This window comes from Myxocyprinus asiaticus, chromosome 32, assembly GCF_019703515.2.
Source record: "Myxocyprinus asiaticus isolate MX2 ecotype Aquarium Trade chromosome 32, UBuf_Myxa_2, whole genome shotgun sequence".
Classification (NCBI taxonomy): Eukaryota; Metazoa; Chordata; class Actinopteri; order Cypriniformes; family Catostomidae; genus Myxocyprinus; species Myxocyprinus asiaticus.
The window spans coordinates 13,645,841-13,664,661 of NC_059375.1; the positions used below are offsets into that span (position 1 = coordinate 13,645,841).

At 44.7% G+C, this 18,821-nt stretch overlaps 1 protein-coding gene across 4 annotated transcripts in view; it reads left to right on the plus strand.

Moving 5' to 3' along the window:
- Positions 1-9,274: 9,274 nt before the first annotated feature.
- LOC127422777 (protein TANC2-like) overlaps positions 9,275-18,821 on the plus strand; it is a 173,853-nt gene continuing 164,306 nt past the window's right edge. For 2 of the 4 annotated variants that reach the window (XM_051666528.1, XM_051666529.1), the window contains exon 1: positions 9,276-9,331. The gene's annotated coding sequence lies outside the window, so the exon portion shown is untranslated. Of the gene's footprint in view, positions 9,332-18,821 lie in introns of all 4 variants that reach the window. The other 2 variants (XM_051666527.1, XM_051666530.1) reach the window with 2 other exon arrangements.

An 18,821-nucleotide genomic window follows, 5' to 3' on the forward strand; every position in this document is an offset into this window, starting at 1 on the left:
ATCTATGACTGGGAAGGTTAATGTTATTAAAATGAATCGTATTCCAAAATTCAACTACCTGCTACAGTCTCTCCCTATAGATGTTCCCCTCTCTTATTTCAAGCAATTTGATAGCATAGCGAAGTCCTTTATTTGGAATGGTAAGCGTCCCAGATTACATTTCAGTAAGTTACATAGGCTGATTGACAAAGGTGGGCCTACCCAAGATTTTGTTTTATTATTACGCATTGGGCTCAGACATTTGGCTCATTGGTCTCTTCCACCTGAGAGAGCCCCTCCCTGGTTTTGTATTGAACAAGAAGTCCTTGCCCCTATTTCGTCATTGCAAAGCATTTCTATCAAACTAACCAGAGAAGTTAAGTTACACCCCGTTATCTCACATTTGCACTCGGTATGGACAAAAGTGTCCAGAGTGTTTAATTTGGACATTTATTTAAAAGCTGCTTCGAGTATATGGCTGAACCCAGTTCAGGAGAGAGAGAGCCACACGCAGCTGCAGTGTGTGTATTTGTGTTTGTGTCTTTTTGCTTAAATTAAATATTATTTTGACTGTTCAGCTGGTTCCCGCCTCCTTCTTTCCCATTTTAACCTTGTTACATTGGTGCCGAAGCCCGGGAAGGAGGAAGGACGCGCTGTCTTGGAGTCCTCACCACTGCCATCCACCCAAAGGAGCAGCCGCGGCCACCCACCGGGGGATGGAGGAGTTGCTGCCGGCTGCCTGGACCCGGAGGAACAGCTGCCATCCGCGAGAGGAGGAGGGGCACGCTGCCTGGAGTGGTGGAGCCGCTGCTAGGGGCGGAGGAGTTCTTTACCGGCCGCCAAAATGCGGAGGGGCATTCCATCTGCCAGGGGTCAGAGGACTGGCTCCGGTCTGCCCAAGGAGGAGCGGCAAAATATAATTTTGACTGTTCAGCTGGTTCCCACCTCCTCCTTTCCCATTTTAACCTTGTTACAACAATAGTTTGCTGTTAAAAATTTTGCATTCTGGGAGATCAAGAGCAGGCTCACTGTGAAGTGACTAGTTTTATGGTAAATAGGTGTTGTTTGCAAGGCATTAGTGGAAAATGAACTTGAAAAATCATGATATCATCTTGATGAAAGCTAGTGACATTTTGAAACATATATTTTAAAAGCCCCCATGATAATTCAAGTTTGTGGCACATGGTTAGTGTTCATGATGTTTTTGACCAACTCCTCTGTTCTTTATTATCTCACATCAGCCTTCACTTGTCTGTCTAATGAGAAATCAAATTTAAAAAGTATAAATCAACCTTTGAAGCAATGTACATATTAAATGTAAAGTGTTGCCAGGATTGAATAGTATATTTTTTTTGTTAAAAAAAAAAAAAAAACTGTACACAGTAAAATAACAGTAAGCACTGCACTGTGGGTTATAATGGTGAAATACCCATAAGCATTTGCGCTTGAATAAGTATGTATGCTTTGGCAATGTATTGGGGCTACAAAAATGTAAAAATAAATAAATAAATAATAATAATAATAATAAACTATAAAAGTTGTAATTTAGACTTAATAGAAGTCATAGTTTTATTTAGTGTTGTTGTTTTATCATCAATAGTTGTGTTTTGTTTGAAGTCACCATTATAGTGATTAGTGTTCTCTTGAGGTGGCACCTTGGACCTTCTTTATTATTATTTTATGCACTGTGCTACTTGGAAGACAAAACCTAAGGTCAAACTGAATGTCTGATCCTACCTTGCAAATGGTGTTATATGTGGCAATAGTGATGCGTTACACATAAAAACATAAAAGCAAAAACATTAAAGGATATTTCAGAAAAATTATATCAGCAAATTGAGTATTTGATGTTTCTGATGAACTTACAGCATAACTTGAGTTGCTAATAAGACACAAACAGAAATCAACTCTCTGCATACAAGATGCAACAATGGTGAAAATTAACAAACATACTTTTACATAAAAAAGTTAAAGCTGAACATTAAAATACAAGTAACTTAGACTGCAACAAAAACAACGTCAAAATAAACCAGTAAATAGTCAAAAATCTAAGTAATTTCTTCTTGCCGCAGTGCATGCTGGGAATTTAGCTTTTAATTTCAGCAACAGTAGATAGTATGTAATTTGACAGCTATATGCTGCTAAATTACAGTTGTATACTGTAGCTGTAAAAACAGTATCTAGCTGTTCCCTATCTGTCACTCACTCGACATTGTGTCGATGTAGTGACCCTAGGGGTCACTCTTTGGAGCCCGAGACACCTCTGGTCTTTGATAAAAGGCCAATGAAAATTGGCGAGTGGTATTTGCATGCCACTACCCCGGACATACGGGTATAAAAGGAGCTGGTATGCAACCACTCATTCAGATTTTCTCTTCGGAGCCGAACGGTCATGCTCATTGAGCTGAATACTACTGTTCGTTCACCTCTGCTGGATCTGACGGCACATTTCAGCGAATTCTCCCTCCTCTGCACTGGTGCACTGCAGAGAACGCCCCTGGGCGCTTCGGCAGAAAAACTAGAGAGTATATTTTCTGAAAGAGCTTTTTCCCCTCTAAAAGAGTATATATTTCTCAAAAAGAGCGCACACACGGAACGTCTTTTTAAAGACGCGTCTTTTTAAAGATGCCTTTTCGATTGTGTGTTATTCCTGGTTACGGTCGTTATCGCTCAACTTCGGATGGTCATGATCGCTGTCTTTCGTGTCTGGGCGTGACCCACACAGAGGCAGCATTTGTGAATGGTTCATGTTCTCACTGCGAGAACATGACCATGGCAACATTGTGGTCGTGACTTGCTTTCATAAGAAAGCCACCCCAGTGGCTACCCGCCTCGGTCCTTCTACCTACGGGTATGAGGCCAGCGTGGCTAGCACTGGGGGCGATTTGGGAACCCCAATGTGATCGTCTCCGCCGGGTATCCCTCCGCGGACCTCCCATTCCCCAGCACGCTCATCTGCCCCAATCGGGCTTCCGGATGAGTTCACCGGCTCGTCTCATGGCGAGTCTAGCTTCTTGTTCGGAGCCTGCGAAGATGATGAGCTCTCAAGCACAGCATCGCAGAGCGGGCTTGTCCAGTCGGACGTAGAAGCCTCAGCTGGGCTTCACCCTTTGGGGACGATTTCCAGTCAAAGGCTGATGCCGAAATGACGGACATGCTTTCCCGGGCGGGTTAGAGTGGAACCCTCTGCTCTCCCCTGAACCCTCGCGGCTTGGCACCGCTCAAAGCAGCCATGCCCCGCTCCAGTGCCATTCTTCCCGGAAGTGCATGAGGAGCTGACGAAGTCGTGGGAGGCACCTTTTACTGCCCGGCCCCGACTCCGCAGTTCCCCCGCTCTCACTACCCTCGATGGCGGGGCGGCCAGGGGCTATACGGCGATTCCCCCGGTGGATAAGGCGCTCGCGGTTCACCTATTCCCGCAGAGCGCCGCCACCTGGCGCGGATGCCCTAAACACCCGTCCAAGCCCTGTAGGCTCACGTTGTCCCTGACGGCTAAAGCCTACAGTGCTGCTGGACAAGCCGCCTCTGCCCTGCACACCATGGCTCTCCTGCAGGTCCATCAAGCCAAGGCGCTGAAAGAACTGCACAAGGGTAGTTCCGCCCCAGATTTGATGCAGGAACTGCGCTCAGCGACTGACCTTACTCTCCGAGCGACGAAGTTCACAGCGCGGTCTCTCGGGCGGACGATGGCCACACTAGTGGTCCAGGAGCACCACCTTTGGCTCAGCCTGGTCGAGATGGGCGAGGCCGACAAGACACAGTTCCTTGCTGCCCCCATTTCCCAGGCGGGCCTATTCGACGACACCGTCGAGGACTTTGTCCAGCAGTTCTCGGCGGTGAAGCAGCAGACGGAGGCAATCCGACACATCCTGCCCCAGCGCGGCTCAAGATCCCGCACCCTGTCTGCTCGTTGCCAAGGGTGTCCCCCTGTGGTGACTGCATCGGCTCCACCGCAGCCCGCCCCTTCGGCCCGGCCCTGGCGTGGAGCCCGCCGCAGGAAGCTGACGCCACCCGTCTCACAGCCGGCGCTGAAGAACCCACGGAGGTCCTTGAAGCGCCCCTGAGACGGGCAACCCAGGAACGAGGGAACCCACTCACGTGGAGCTGGTAAGAAGACCACTCCATCCCCCGGTGGAGAGCTGGGTGGAACATCTTTTGTTGCCTTTTTGTTTGATTTCGCCGCATGCCCAAGTGGCTGCAGTACCCAACAGTTCAGCAAAAGAGCGGCTTCCTTCCTCCCTGGGTCACTTACCCGGTGTGTACTGTCGTCACCACGACTACTGTCCACGGGCTTTTTCTTGCAGGATTGGCGCTCCAGCGGTGGCCTTTCTGCCCCTGAGCGCCCAGCTGTGGCACACAGCCGCCCCCAATGTGGCAGTCTCCACGGGTTACGAGGACAGGCCACTTCCTCCCCCGTCCCAGGCTGTTCCGGGGGTGGTCACAAGGAGCCAGGTAAGTGCTTCATGTCCCTAGATTCAGCATGGCCACGACGTGGTGTGGCACCTCGTGCTCTGCCCTGCCGCGAGGCCCCACCTGCCGGTACGTCTGACGACGTTGTCCCCTTAGTCCCCCTCGCATGGAACTTGGACGTGTGGCTCGCGCTTTCCAATCCATCGCGATGGCTGATCCGGACCGTCCGACTCAGCTACGCGATTCAGTTCACCAGGTGCCTGCCCAGGTTCAGCGGTATTCACTTCACCTTGGTCAAGGGCGAAAACGCTGCCACCCTGCGTGCGGAGATCGCTACCCTCCTACGGAAGGACGCGATAGAACCTGTCCCTCCAGCCGAGATGAAGAAAGGGTTTTACAGCCCCTATTTCATCGTACCGAAAAAAGGCGGTGGGTTGCGGCCAATCTTGGACCTGCGAGTACTGAACCAGGCTTTACACAGACTCCCGTTCAAGATGCTGCCGCAAAAACACATTCTGGCGAGCGTCCGGCATCAAGATTAGTTCGCAGCGGTAGACCGGAAGGATGCGTACTTCCACGTCTTGATCCTTCCTCGACACAGACCCTTCCTGCGGTTCGCGTTCGAGGGTCAGGCGTATCAGTACAAAGTCCTCCCTTTCGGCCTGTCCCTGTCTCCTCGCGTCTTTACGAAGATCGCAGAGGCTGCCCTTGCCCCGTTAAGGGAAGTGGGCATTCGCATTCTCAACTATCTCGATGACTGGCTAATCCTAGCTCACTCTCGAGACATGTTGTGCGCATATAGGGACCTGGTGCTATCACACCTCAGCTGACTAGGGCTTCGGGTCAACTGGGAAAAGAGCAAGCTCCTCCCGGTTCAGAGCATTTCTTTTCTCAGATTGGAGTTGGACTCAGTCTCCTTGACGGCACGCTTTACGAAACGAGCGTGCCCAGTCGGTGCTGGCCTGTTTGAAGGTGTTCAAACAGAGAACAGCGGTTCCACTGAAACTTTTTCAGAGGCTCCTGGGGCATATGGCGTCCTCGGCGGTGGCCACCCCGCTCGAGTTGATGCATATGAGGCCTCTTCAGCACTGGCTCCTGACTCGAGTCCTGAGATGGGCATGGCGCCACGGGACACATCGCGTGGCCATCACGCTGGTCTGTCACCGTTTTTTCAGCCCTTGGACCGACCTCTCCTTTCTACGAGCAGGTGTTCCTTTAGAACTGGTCTCCAGGCGCGTCATGGTCACGACAGACGCCTCTAAAACGGGCTGGGGTGCTCTTCGCAATTGGCACGCAGCCACAGGCCTCTGGATGGGCCTGCGACTGCATTGGAACATCAACTGCCTCGACTTGTTGACAATTCTGCTCACCCTGCGGAGGTTCCAGCCGTTGATCCAGGGCAAGCATGTGTTAATTTGGACAGACAGCATGGCAACTGTAGCATATGTCAACCGCCATGGTGGTCTGCGCTCTCATTGTATGTCACAACTCGCCCGCCGTCTCCTCCTCTGGAGTCAGCAGCACTTCAAGTCGCTGCGAGCCACTCACATCCCGGGCAACCTCAACACTACAGCGGACTTGCTGTCACGGCAGGTTACCATCAGGGGAGAGTGGAGACTCTACCCTCAGGTGGTCCAGCTGATTTGGAGTCGATTCAGACGGGCACAGGTGGACCTGTTCTCCTCCCAAGAATCCTCCCACTGCCTGCTCTGGTACGCCCTCACCGAGGCTCCCCTTGGCATAGACGCGCTGGCACACAGCTGGCCCCCTGGCCTAAGCAAATATGCATTTCCCCCAGTGAGCCTGCTTGCACAGACCTTGTGCAAGGTCAGGGAGGACGAGGAGCAGGTCGTCCTGGTAGCACCCTATTGGCCCACCCAGACGTGGTTCTCGGACCTCACGCTCCTCGCAACAGCTCCCCCCTGGCGAATTCCCCTCAGGAAGGATCTTCTTTCTCAGGGACGGGGCACCCTCTGGCACCCGCGCCCAGACCTCTGGAATCTCCATGTCTGGCCCCTGGACGGTACGTGGAAGACCTAGATGTAGACACGATCACTCAGGCTAGGGCCCCCTCTATGAGGCGCCTGTATGCCTTTAAGTGGCGTCTGTTCGCTAAGTGGTGTTCTTCCCAATGCGAAGACCCCCAGAGATGCGCAGTCGGATCAGTGCTTTCCTTCCTCCAGGAGAGGCTGGAAGGGAGGCTGTCCCCTTCCACCTTGAAGGTGTACGTTGCCGCTATAGCAGCACACCACGACGCAATCGACGGTAAGTCCTTAGGGAAGCACGACCTGATCATCAGGTTCCTAAGAGGTGCCAGGAGGCTGAATCCCTCCAGACCGCGCCTCGTTCCCTCATGGGACTTCTCTGTAGTTCTTCAGGGTCTACAGAGAGCCCCTTTTGAGCCTTTGCAGTCAGCCGAGCTTAAGGCACTCTCCTTGAAGACTGCCCTCCTGACTGCACTCACTTCCATCAAGAGGGTAGGTGACCTGCAAGTGTTCTCTGTCAGCAAAACGTGCCTGGAGTTCGGTCAGGGTTACTCTCACGTGATCCCGAGACCCCAACCGGGCTATGTGCCCAAGGTTCCCACCACCCCTTTTAGGGACCAGGTGGTGAACCTGCAAGCGCTGCCCCAGGAGGAGGCAGACCCAGCCCTGTCATTGCTGTGTCTGGTGCGTGCTTTATGCATCTATTTGGATCGCACGCAGAGCTTTAGAATCTCTGAGCAGCTCTTTGTCTGCTTTGGTGCACAGCGGAAAGGAAGCACTGTCTCCAAGCAGAGGATCGCCTGCTGGCTCATTGACGCCATAATATGGCATATCTCTCCCAGGACCCCCGGTAGGCTACGAGCACATTCTACGAGAAGTGTAGTGGCTTCCTGGGCCCTGGCCAGAGGTGCCTCTCTAACAGACATTTGCAGAGCAGCGGGCTGGGCAACACCCAACACCTTTGCAAGGTTCTACAACCTCCGGGTGGAACCGGTTTTGTCCCTGGTAGTGGCACGCAACACAAGTGGATAAGCCCGGGATAGCTGGCCAGGTGTATCGCTTGCACATAGTGCCTTCCACCTCCCTTGGAGCTGAAGACGTGCGCCATTGTGTTCACAAACTTTGTTCCCTGGTTGACTTCCTCCAAGCCCTGTGGCAGTCGAGCTTTCAGAGAGACTCGCTGCTGGCCCAGTACACGTGCTAATTAAGAGTCCTGTTCTGGGGTAGGTGCTCCGCATGTGGCGGTTCCCTGTAAGGCTAACCCCATGCGATATATATCTTCTGCTAGTCCGTTTCCCTGTTGGCAAACCGCGTCTTCCTTGGGCAGAGCCCCTCTGCCCCAGTCTCCATGTTTGTAGTAACTCCTTCCCCATTGGGCAGGATCTACCTTGAAGACTCTCCACATGGTTGGAAAGATCATGTGACGTATTCTTCCACTTAAATATCCCCCCCTCTCTTTGGGTGAGGTGTGGTCTCCGCGGTGTCTTCCCCTTGGGAGGGACACCCCCCGACTAGACCTGGTGGCCCAGATGGATAATCCCCCTTCTTTTTGAGGGAGTGGAAAAAGATAAGGGGAAAAGAGGCCATGACTGGGTTAAGCCTGTCTCTATCTTTGGGTAGTCGACTTGTCCCCAAAAAGGGCCGTTCGACACTCATAACTATGTTGGGGGAGGTTATGTGTCAACCTGGTGTGCTGGCTATGAGGCACATAGTAGTCTGCCCACCACACACCGCCAATTCACGTAACACAGTTCAGCCAATTGTGGCGTTTCGTATAGGAACCCCTAGTGTCACTACATCTACACAACATCGAGTGAGTGACAGATAGGGAACGTCATGGTTACTTGTGTAACCTCCGTTCCCTGATGGAGGGAACGAGACGTTGTGTCCCTCCTGTCACAACGCTGAACTACCCGCTGAAATGGCCGGACCTTATATCGGCTCCTCAGCATAAAACCTGAATGAGTGGTTGCATTCCAGCTCCTTTTATACCCGTATGTCCGGGAGAGTGGCATGCAAATACCACTCACCAATTTTCATTGGCCTTTTATCAAAGACCAGAGGTGTCTCGGGCTCCCAAGAGTGACCCCTAGTGTCACTACATCGACACAATTTCTCGTTTCCTCCATCAGGGAACGGAGGTTACACAAGTAACCATGACGTTAATTTCAGCAACAGTAAAACACCATTAATTTTACAGTAACTTGCTGGCAACCCTGCTGCCAATTCTTTACTGTTTTTTGATGGGAAAATCTTTAACAGTGTATTGGATCCCCTCTAGATTGTATAGTCTTGGACTTAAAGACACGCCCGCCTGCTGGTGATGCCAATCAGAAGATGGGGACACAACCCAAGTTTTTTAGTGGTGTGTTAAGATCCAAGAATTCCATGTATTCCAAAAATGCAACTACCTGCTGCAATCTCTCCCTATAGATGTACCCCTCTCTTATTTCAAGCAATTTGATAGCATAGCGAAGTCCTTCATTTGGAATGGTAAGCGTCCCAGATTACATTTCAGTAAATTACATAGGCCGACTGACAAAGATGGGCTAGGCCTACCCAAGATTTTGTTTTATTATTACGCTTTGGGCTCAAACATTTGGCTTACTGGTCACTTCCCCCTGAGAGAGCCCCTCCCTGGTTTTGTATTGCACAGGAAGTTCTTGCCCCTATTTTGCCATTGCAAAGCCTTTCTATCAAATTAACTGGAGAAGTTAAGTTACACCCTGTTATCTAGCATTTGCACTCGGTATGGACAAAAGTGTCCAGAGTGTTTAATTTGGACATTTATTTAAATGTTGCTTCGAGCATATGGCTGAACCCAAATTATGTATTAATAAGTCCCCTTTCTGCAGGACAGAGTGGATTGTGAGGGAGGTTAATACGCTTGGTGTCCTACAGTTGCAATCAAAATCATTCAACCCCCCCACCCCCGCAGGCTGTAAGGATTTACAAAGGTAAGCTTTTCTGATGACCCTGAATTTTTAAACTTTACATCTATATCAGTTGAGTGACGCATTCAAAGTCATAGTGTGAATATATAACCTAATATTTCTAAATAGCAGGATTTTTAAAAAATACAGCCATGTCATAATTATTCAACCCCTATTGCATGTAGCTGTTTCTTAAATATGTAAGGCTACACAAGTAATTGTTTTAAAACAAAATTAAGTCATCAGTCTGCAATGGCACTTATTTAAGTTTTGAAATGTAAGTTTAGCGTTGTAAGCAAAAATGTATTTCTATGCAAAAAATCAAATCTCAAATTTCCAATAGACAAAGTTGGCAGCACCATTCATAATTTTTTTTAATTATGGTACAACAGCAACCTTCTTGGGGTGTGGAATAAAGCAAAACTTCACTAAGGGAAATGTTGACTCCAGTTGACTGAATATTCAAGAAGTAATTAGGAAAGACCTGGAAGAAGGTTTTATAGACGTATGACACTAAACTGAAAATGAGTTTTAGACCCATGGGTCAGCAGTACGTCTGGAGTAAGATGACAAGATGATGACAAGAACGACACCATCCCCACAGTCAAGCATGGAGGTGGGTCAGTCCTGTTATGGGGGTGTTTTGCAGCTGCAGGAAACAGCTATGTGACTGAAACCATGGATTCTTTCAGGTATCAGGCCATTTTGGTATGAAAAATGTGATGCCTTCAGTGTGTAAATTGAAGCTCGTGATCACTGGATTTTCCAGCAAGACAGTAACACCATGGATACATCCAAGTTTTCCAAAATCTGGTTCAGGGATATGTCGTGAAATGTCCTTAAATGGCCCTTTCAGTCCATCATTAAAATCCCATTGCAGACATATGTTGGGATTTCAAGGAAGCAGTGGCAGCACAGAAACCAAAGGATGTCAATGAGCTGGAAGCTTTTGCTCATGAGAAATGTGTAAAAATTCTAATAGAGAGGTGTCCGAAACCTGAGAACACTTACCTGAAACATTTATTTGCTGTTATTAAGGATAAAAGTGTCAGGAATACCCAGACTCGGAGATGGTGTTGAACCCAATGGCAGGAGTTTATTGCAACACAAAAAACAAACAGAAACCAACAGGTGAATTGTAATCAAGCAAGATGGTTCAGACGTATAGTGTCGAGCTGTGAAGGACTGGGATAATTCAGGAGTGGGATATTCTTAAGGTGGTGATCATACAACTGGGTGCTTACATAGGAAAGGAAGATATCGGGATCACTGGAGTGGAGAGGAATTGTCAGGAGATCAGGATCGCAGGAGTGGAGTGGAATTACTCGGAATCTTGTGAAGAAGTTCCTTGGAGGACCAGTTAAGTGAGTCTGAATTCTTTGTCGAGACCAGACAATGATTGACAGTAGAATGGGGTTTAAGTAGAGGAGCTGATTGACGCGGTGATGAGAAACAGGTGCAGGTGATTAGTAATCAGGAGAGAGCGAAGTTTGAGTGAATGTGGCAGAAGGGTCAGATGGGTCCGTGACAAAAAGATGCTCCACAAATGATTGACTTTGGGGGTTGAATATTTTTGACATGACATTTGTGGAGAGAATTAGTTATTTTTTATTTTAAAATTTGGGTAAACTGAACTCTTTGTTTTCAAAATCACTCAAATGTGTATTAAAAACTTACTTTGACTGTTTACTGAGGTTTTAGTTGATGTGTTTTAATTCACATCACCAGAATGTATTGCTGGTCAGGGGGGGTTGAATAATATTGATTGCAGCTGTATATGAGAGTGGAGTGTTGAGGTCCTTTGAAAATACATTTCAACATTTTGGGATTCCCAGGTCTCAATTCTTTAGGTATTTACAGTTGCGCCACCTGCTCTGTACTATTTTTGGGAGTTGCATACACCCCCCTAAAGTGGCAGATACTCTGGAAGTGGTGATTACTGCTTTTGGAAAAGGTAATGAGGCATCAATGTATTACTCCCTGCTAATTAAGAGTCTGGGGGACGGAGCTTCAAATTCTCTCAAGAGATTATGGTAGAAAGATTTAAACTTGGTACTGGAGGAGGGAGTGTGGGCTAAGATTCTAAAAAATGTCAAGTCTACATCTAGAGATGCAAAGGTGCGCCTTATGCAATTTAAGATTTTACATTGATTTATTGGACCCCCTCTAGATTGTATAGGCTTGGACTTAAAGACATGCCCGCCTGCTGGCGATGCCAATCAGAAGATGGGGACACAACCCAAGTTTTTTAGTGGTGTGTTAAAATCCAAGAATTTTGGTTGAGGGTTCAGAGTTTTATGTGTGATGTATTAGGCACTCAAATTTCATTTTGCCCCAGGCTCTGTATTTTAGGTGATGGGGTGGTTTATTTATTCTTAAGTGTTTCCTCTTGTCTGGTTTTATATTTTATTTATTTATTTATTTATTTTTATTTATTTGTATGTGTGTATATTTTCATTTTGTATTGATTGTTTGTAAATCAATCCTGATTTTTGAATCAATAAAATGTTAATAAAAAAAATAAAAATAAATAAAATCATGTGGTTTGTTGAGAAGAGATGTGCTGTTACTTTTCTGGGCAGTGAGACTTGCACTTGTTGCCTGGTGGATGATAAAACAGGTGAAAGAATTTACTTACTTTGAAAGTCGGACCCAAGCATATCTCCCGACCAGAAATATTGAGGCCTATGGCAATTATTCCCTGCAACCACCCAGAACACTGGAGTAGAGTTAGACCAATATATCGGTTTTGCGGATTAATCGATGCCGATAGTTGCTTCTTGGAACTATCGGTTATCTGCAAAAGCCTATGGCGATAGTTGCCAATAGCTTTTTTTTATATAAATATATATTTACAAAACCCTTTATCTCATAAATATATAGGTTTAATTTGGTAAATACTTACAGGCCCTGTCTCAAATGGCACACTCCGCTCCTGCGGTCTTCCTCTGAGTGCAGACTTTGGTGACATAAGCGAGTGTAGACCGATGGGGCGCTAGTCAGCAAGTCCATGAGGGGGCACGAGTGGTACAAGTGTGCATTTGGGACAGACTTCAAGACTTCAATCAGATGATGCATTTTTTACATTATGTTTTATATAAATGCAATTTTACAAATTATTATTTTAATAGGTTGTGGCATTGATAGATAAAGAAACCCACTTAAAATTCACTATAACATTTTTTAATTTTTTATTAAATAATTTCAAGCAACACACTGACAATAAAGAATTAGATAATTTAATCAAGAACATCTGAAAAACATAGCGCACATATAACTACAGCAACCAAACTCCATCGTTTTAAATCTTTAGAGAACAAATAAACATGATTCAGACACATGGATGGTTACAGGCAGGTGCTTAGAACAAAGTAAAATGTATTGAAAGAACATAGCGCCATATATTCGCAAAGATAGTTATAAGATACACACAGCCACACTGGGGGTATAAATATCACATGTTAGACCGAATGTTGCTATATCAATAAATATAAGCAATCTTACAAGCTTCAGCCATTTCCATTAAATTATTCTCTCCTGTCTTGATATTTTAGAGACTCACAATAATTCTTAAATCCTCTTTGAAACAAAAATAGCACAGTTTTAATGTTAGGTTACTTACTTTTATGAACGTAAAACTTCCCCAAGGAGTACTATTCAATAAACGAATTCCATATCTCAGTAAAATTAAATAAAACAAAGTTTTGAACCAGTTCTACACATCAGACTTAAAAGTGATACTACATACGCATGATAAGAAAGTGATCCACCGTTGACAATCAAGCAATTTATTAAAATTAATCTTTAATCCGCGATTAACATCGCCTCATCTGCCACGTGTTTTCCTCCAGCTCAGAAACTCCTGTCCGCTGTGATTGATCGAGAGGATCAGCAGTGGTGACTGTTGGGTAATAGTCCACTGTGGAGCTCGCACTGATGTGGGCTCAGCTGAAGGGCGCATTGAGGGTGCAAAGGGGGCACTCGCTAGCCCCCCTCGGAGTCAAATGGGACACCCTACAATGATGGAGACTTGGCTCTAGTACAGTGCTCTATGGCCCTGTCCCAAATGGCACACTTGATGTGGACTTGCGGTCTCGTGACCTTCATTTGCGGATTCCCGCGAAGTCGACGAGACCGCAAGTCCACATCAAGTGTGCCATTTGGGACAGGGCCATAGAGAATTGTACTGGAGCCAAGTCTCCATCATTTTAAAATAAGAGTCACTGGTGTATTTCAATTTAAAGTCCCACGTTACACACCAAATTTCTTTATTTTTTCTTGTTATTGTTGGGATTTTGGTTGCACAATAAACTGCATCTGGGATTTTATTAATTTTGGACTCTTTAAGCCTCTATGTCTGTGGATATCATAGTAAGGAAAGACATTTTAACATTCTATAAACCGATTTTTAAAACTATCGGACGATCTGCCTTTTCCACCACCTTAGTTATCAGTATCGACAAAATCTGCTAATTGCTGACCTCTACACCCTAGCAACCTCATAGCAATGCCCTGGCAACCCACAACACCCTAGGCTAGCATTGTGGCAACAGGTGTTCATTAGTTGTGGACATTTACTGTACAAATGGGCTTATTTTTATGTCCTTTTAAAATGGCTGCCAGCCATCCATGTTGAAATTAAGGTTATTTGAGATAATAAATGACACTTACATGTAATAAATTACCTAAGATGATTATCTGATTATAAAGATGCTAGCTTGTGCATAAAACACAAAAATTGTTGCAAAGATACACTTTCATTACATTTTAAATATTTAATTTTGGCACCCCTAGCTAGTGGTGGCGGCACCCAGTTTGGGAAGTGTCATCAAACACGAAAATAATTACTGTTTTCAAACCCTGTGTGCCATTGGGCACTCAACAAAAATAGGGCTGGTCATGATTATCAAAAAGAAACAGAACAATGTTTCGTTAGCACTAAAGAGCCACAATATTTACAATTGTCAGGTAAATCAACCTAGAGCTTTCTAACTGTATAGTGTGTCTCTGCTCACATCAAAACATTATAAACCTCACCTTAAAATGTTCAACAGAATCAGAATGAGCTTTATTGCCAATGTTCTCATGTACACAAGTAATTATTATTATTTATTTTTTTGGTGATAGGAGAAACAAGTTCACAGAAGTGCACATGTCTGCAAACTTCAGTAGCTTCAGGATATGCTTTACATAATACATACCTCATTTGACTTTCAACAGGACAACAATTTATACATGTAGAAGAGGGTAGAAAAGATGTTAAGCATTACATCAGATGCATAAGCCACTGGCTTTTAGTCTGCTATTTTTTTGTGCTTTCTTTAGTGTAAGACAGAGGTGAGTCTTTTAATGAGAGCAAACTTACATAAGTAACCCACTGAAACACTCAGGCCCCTGGAATAATCTTTAGTCTCAAACCAAATGGGAAATACTTAATTGGAGAAGCATAATTAAGTTGTTTTACAATATGGGAGAAAAAAATCTATACATTTGATAAGCTAGCAGAATGATTAGCCCTTTGAGTCGACAAGGCCTTGTAATAACGTTGTCAATGTAGCAGTTTTGTGGTGCAATTTTCCTGCTGAGAAAAAGGCTTAAACCAGCCTAGGGTGGTTCTCTGGTCTAAACTGGTTTTGTTTGTCTCCCGGTTTGGCCAAACAGGTGTTTAGCTGGTTTTTCTGGTCGGTCAGCTGGTCCCACAGCCTGACCAATTAACGAGGGCCCAAAACTAAAACAAACGAGCCTAGCAGCTTGGCCAAGTTGAGAGACAAATTAATCACCTTGGGCTGATTTAAAGGGTTAGTTCACCCAAAAATGAAAATTCCCTCATCATTTACTCACCTTCGTGCCATTCCAGATGTGTATGACTTTCTTTCTTCTGCTGAACACATTTGAAGAAAAATAGAAATATTTCATAGCTCAGTGGGTCCTTAAAATGCAAGTGGATGGTGATCAGTCAGCATAACATCATCCATAGTGATCAATTTTGCTGCGAAAAAGATAAATATTTAAGTATTTTTTAACTGTAAATAATCACTTCCGGTCAGCAGAATTACGCACGTGTGACAATCGCGTTGGCATGTTCACGCTAGAACAGACACACGTGCTGCACACCCGAAAGAGAAGCGCTGTTTACAACTGAGTTTTACTCACTCACAGTGGGGCATTTGTGTGCTCATCCTGGATGTCTCAAATGAGAGAAAAACCTGAGATTACATATATAACATGCCAACGCGAAAACGTCACGCCATGATTTATAGTTAAAAAGTACTTAAATATTGATCTTTTTCACAGCAAAAGCGATCGTTTTGTTTTAGAAGACATTAATTTAACCAGTGGATTCGTATGGATGACGTTTATGCTGACTGTCTGTTCTTTTTGGAGATTCAAAGGTCTAATCACCATCCACTTGAATTTTAAGGACCTACTGAGCTGAGATATTCTTCTATTTTTCTTCAAATGTGTTCTGCTGAAGAAAGAAAGTCATACACATCTGGGATGGCATGAGGGTAAGTAAATAATGAGAGAATTTTTCTTTTTGGGTAAAGGAAGTTTTTTAAAATTAATATTAAACAGGTCTCTGGAAAACTCAATTCAGATTGGTCAGTGGCACCATCTAGCGGTCTGATATTTCTGAGTAATAACTGCACATTCAGAGAATAATACACATAAGTGTCAGAAACGTGAGACAGAGGACCCAATAGAGGAGGAAAACAGTTCAAGTATTTATTAATAACAGAACATTTATCTTTTTAAACTGAACAAAGCCCAGGCAATGGAGGGCTGGAATTTACCGACACACGGGCAGAGATGAGGAATCCTCCTCGGCGATAGTGGGCGGCGAAGACAGGCGTAAGGCGAACTGAAACGTAAACAAACATTAAACATTGACTATCACATAGAACGATCCAACGTCGGACATGACACACGAGGGATTTAAATAAGTGGGAAACAAACAAGGGGCAAGTGCCGCTCGCAGCTGAAGGTTGTCATGATCAGCGTTCCCATGGAAACAATCAGGGTAGTGGCATCTGAAACACATAAGGGAAAAATGTAAACACGCTTTGACCAAAACAGACAGGGAACGATGATGCCACTGTCCTTGTCAGACAAAACACTCAACCTGGCAAGGTGACAAAACTGTGACATCACCGCATGGCGGTAACTTGCGCACGGCATAACCAACTACTAGACCCGTGCACCCACACAAAGCACATAAACGAAACACAAGACAGACGGGACAATGATGTCATGGTCCTCATCAGACAAAACCTAACCTGACAGGGTGATAGGATCATGACATCACCGGAGAGCGCACGGCGGTAACTCGCGCACTGCAGTCACCAACAACCGGACCCGTGTGCTCGCAAAAAGAGAGTACACAAAACACGAGGCAAGCTGATACTGCCACGATCCCGTCAGGCAGAAACCCAACCTGACAAGGTGACAGGACCGTGACACATAAGACCGGTTATCCAGGTATTGCGAGCCATCTTTCCTACTTCTCGTATTACTCTGTGATCTCTACAAGTAAGCTAATAAAATAATTTAAACTTAAATCAATGTTTCATGTCCATTTATTTATTTATTTGGCAAGTAGTTTTGTAATAAGCTTGATAATGAGCAGTCAGGTGGTCATTTTTTACAAAATAAACACCAACTGAACTCTGACACAAACCTTAAGTGGAATTCAGCTGTTCATCGATTTCTTTCTTCTCACATAATTACATAATTTAAAAGCAAATCAGTATTTCAAGTCCATTTATTATTTATTTGGCAAGTAGTCTTGTAATAAGCTGGATAATGAGCAGTCAGATGGTCATTTTCGCAAAATAAACACCAACAGAACTCTGATGCAAACCAGAGGTGGAATTCAGCAATTCAGTGATTGCTTTCTTCTCACATAATTACATAATTTCAACATAAATCAATATTTTATGTCCATTTATTTATTTATTTGGTTAGTAGCTGTGTAATAAGCGGGATAATGTACAGTTACTTCATGTCGGGGTTTATTTTGCGATAACAACCAGCTGATTGTACATTATCCCGTACTTAACAGAGTGTAGATTGTAGCCAGATTGTTGTACTAGTCCTCACTTGAGTCATTGCTTTCAGATTACAGCCATAACAGTTTATTAATATGCTGATTTACCCGTGTTTCTTCCTACAATGCTGTTCAAGGTTGGAACAACGATGATAGCAGCTCAGCAGTTTTGTTTACTTTGTCTTCCTCCTGATTAATAATTTAATAGATTTAATAATACATTTAACAAACTAACATATAGACCCTGACACATAAATAATAACATTAATTCTATAGGTACTCTGCAGTGATATAAACAGTAGCTATGTGTGCTTGTTAAGCTAGGAAACCAGGTGTTTTGGCATCATAACTATATCATAAATTTTAGCACGGCTGACAGCTGACCAATCTGCATTCTGGACCAGAAATATCTGTTTAATAACACGTCTTTTGTTATTCTCTACAATCTTACTGTTGATGAGTAGAGGAAGGAATTAAACAGTTTAAACTCAGATTACAACCCAACAGGGTCCAAACAATACTGATGCAGTGGATTGCAGTAAAGATGTATTAAATCTCTCCATCTCCATGCTAATGTTGTTCCTGCCAGTGCTGATTACTTTTCCTTATAGTGGCAAAGCCCTCCTGCCCTGGGTCACAACTTAATTTGCTCTTTCAGAACACCTGTCAAGTGCATAGCTTTTTTTTTCTCTCTCTCTCTCTCTCTCTGAGTCTTTTGCTTTCTGCTTCCTTTCCTCTTTCTCTTGCTCCTTTTTCACTATCTCCCCCATCACTTTATCTCTTGCTGTGGCAGACACAGGGCACTAGCGGAATGCTAATAGATCAGATAGTCACTGAAGTAAAACCACATTTCCATTAACAATAATATTTTCTCTCAGTTATTCTCAACAGAAACTTTGTAAAAACTGATATTTCTTAGATTGCTTGGGGAAAATGTATTACCGCGGCTGGTATTAAAGATTATTCATTATTCAAATTTGGCATTAGAACTGCATATCTATTTGCATAACAATAAACCACGTTATTATTTGGACGTGAACGTGATTAATGAGACTGCTGCCAGTTCTGGGCAAGAAATGATCGGCCTGTTGGTCCTTGGCTTATTTGGTTCTTCAGATAAAATGGTCTTTGAGAATTTTAACTTACCCCTGGATTGCTTGATTCAGTTGATTTATTGTTAGCACATTAAGAACCTTTGAAACTCTTTAACCTTTCCAAACATTCATTACTGCTCACAGCAGCAACTGGCGATCCTGGCTTCTCTCACTCCTAATGTGTTTTCAATATTAATTAAACTCAAAACGGTACTGTCATTGCTCCAACTAAAAGAGATATATATTTTTTCAATTTAGTATAGCCCAGCGGTTCTTAACCTTTTTGCGAGTGCGACCCCCTTTCAAGAACGACAATGTATTGCGACCCCCGCCCCCCCACGGAATTGCATTTGCATGTCATTTAGGTGAGCCC